Source organism: Carassius auratus, chromosome 2, assembly GCF_003368295.1.
Source record: "Carassius auratus strain Wakin chromosome 2, ASM336829v1, whole genome shotgun sequence".
Lineage (NCBI taxonomy): Eukaryota > Metazoa > Chordata > Actinopteri > Cypriniformes > Cyprinidae > Carassius > Carassius auratus.
The window spans coordinates 7379586-7381642 of record NC_039244.1 but is presented as its reverse complement, the minus strand read 5'-3'; the positions used below and the strand labels follow the sequence as shown (position 1 = coordinate 7381642).

At 38.2% G+C, this 2057-nt stretch overlaps 1 long non-coding RNA gene across 1 annotated transcript; it reads right to left on the bottom strand.

Moving 5' to 3' along the window:
• Positions 1 to 254: 254 nt before the first annotated feature.
• On the bottom strand, positions 255 to 1780 carry LOC113110592 (uncharacterized). Its single transcript, XR_003293178.1, has 3 exons — positions 1379 to 1780; positions 1170 to 1259; positions 255 to 686 (listed from the first exon to the last, which is right to left on the bottom strand). It is a non-coding gene; the product is annotated as an uncharacterized LOC113110592 (long non-coding RNA).
• Positions 1781 to 2057: the final 277 nt, after the last annotated feature.

Here is a 2057-nt window from a genome sequence, read left to right as displayed (position 1 = left end):
AAATCTACATTAAGTAAACATGAGTTATCTATTTCATTTGACCATTAGTATTGTTGATAAATTGTGGAACTCTTGTGTTGGATAAAGTGAATGAACACATCAGCATCTACCTCAACATGTAAATGCAGTATATCACAGATAATGACAGAGGAGACTGACTCTTGTCTGGATGTTACAGGGACAGATGAGACACACGTATGTTTATCAGCTGCAGAGAGACTGATGAAGGAATGATGCCATCAAAGACTCTCAGAGTGAGGACACTACAGTCATCAAAACATATTTTAAATCTTAAGTTGTAGTGTATTAATAAACAGTTATTACAGCACTTTTCTGATTCTTGTTCTTGATCCTGTACATTTGATGCAGATCTTTTGTGGTGGAGCAGGTGACAGCAGCATCTGTGGAAAAAACCTGAAACCAAAATCTAAAGTAAGATCATTCTGTTACTTCTAATACACAAATGAAGTGACACTGTGCTGTTAAAATGACTGCTTTTGTTTTGTGTTTTTGCATCTTTGCAGGATCTGAAATGTCTGCAGACAGCTGTGTGCACTGAGGATGGAGAAGATGGAGTGCCATGGGTGAAATGCACATGAATCACTGCATCTCCTCTTGTTTCTCATCAGGACCAGATGTTGCTGTGGTCTCTTCATCTTCAGTGACCCCAGAGCCAGCAAGAGCATCTAGAGAAAAACCAAAAGACACTGAGGATGTGATTTTGGTCAAGTTTGTTCTGCTGGTTTCTGTTCATACAACATCAGTCAATAAAGCCTGAGTTTCAGAATTTTCTAAAGTATCATCAAATAATGTCATGAAGAATCTGAAAGTCAGGCTCCATTGACTGATACTGTATGAACACAAACCAGCAGGAGAAACTTGACCAAAATCACCTTTTATGTTCAGGTAAAGGATTGAACAGAATGGAGGCAAGTCATTTATGACTGAATTTATATGTTTAGATGACCTGACCCTTTAAAACCCCAAATAGAAACTGTATTAAATGTATGCATGCATTACTATTATTGTAGAACATTGAAGAAAAAAAGCTTTAAGAAATAAGCAGCTTTATTGAGCATTTTTCTGCCCAAGACACACACAAAAAGCATTCACAAAATTTACATTTACATGTATTAATTGGCCAGACACTTTTATCTGAAGTGACTTACAGTGCTGAACTCAATCCCTCTGGAGAACCTGGAGTAAAGACACACCGGTGGAGATTGATCCAGCAACCTTCTGCTGACCAGTCCAGTTCACTACACCACAGAAATAATGAAGCTATATCAAATTAACATGGAATTGTAAAAATATTAAATTAAATTCAGCAATTAATAGAATGCTGACAACATGATATAAAGTGTTTTAAATGTTTTACAGGGAGTCATGTTCATGGTGAGCAGACACAAATGTTTGGAGCAGACACAGCAGCAGTCAGATCGTCCCGCACATGTTCTCCTGCTCTTGTTCAGGGTTGTGTGGTTCAGGGTCTTCATCATGGTCTTCCTCATCCTCTCTATGCACTCAGACAAGGACTCGATGTCCCTCTCTCATCATGATCAGATTCAGTCTGACTGCAGCAGTGAGGGATGTGATGGACGGATGTGGGATCACCGTCTGTAAACATTCAAAAACAGAACAATGTCTGAATAAAGTTTTGTTTCATGTGTTGTTGACTTGTATTTTATTTATTGTAACGGTTACTTTTATTTATTATTTTACTTGTTTATTCATGTCTCCTGTTGTTGTCAGTAAATAAAATATAGCCTAATTGTTTCATTAACACATGCATTCATTCATTACTTGACCGAATATTTAGATGTATTCATCTTGGCTGCATTTGTCTAGTGTGAAGTCATGCATATGTAGCAGGGCTTTTTGCATGAAGAGCTGAAACCGAGTATCATTTGCCATTTGCCAGTTTGTTGAAAGTCCATACTGAGGCCTTGAGGAGAGTGGGAGGGTCATCTGGGGGTGGGTAGTGTAGGGGAATTTACAGTTAAAACCCAAGGACCAGATATGTCTCAATAAAGACCAGGAGTCAGAGATGAGTTCAA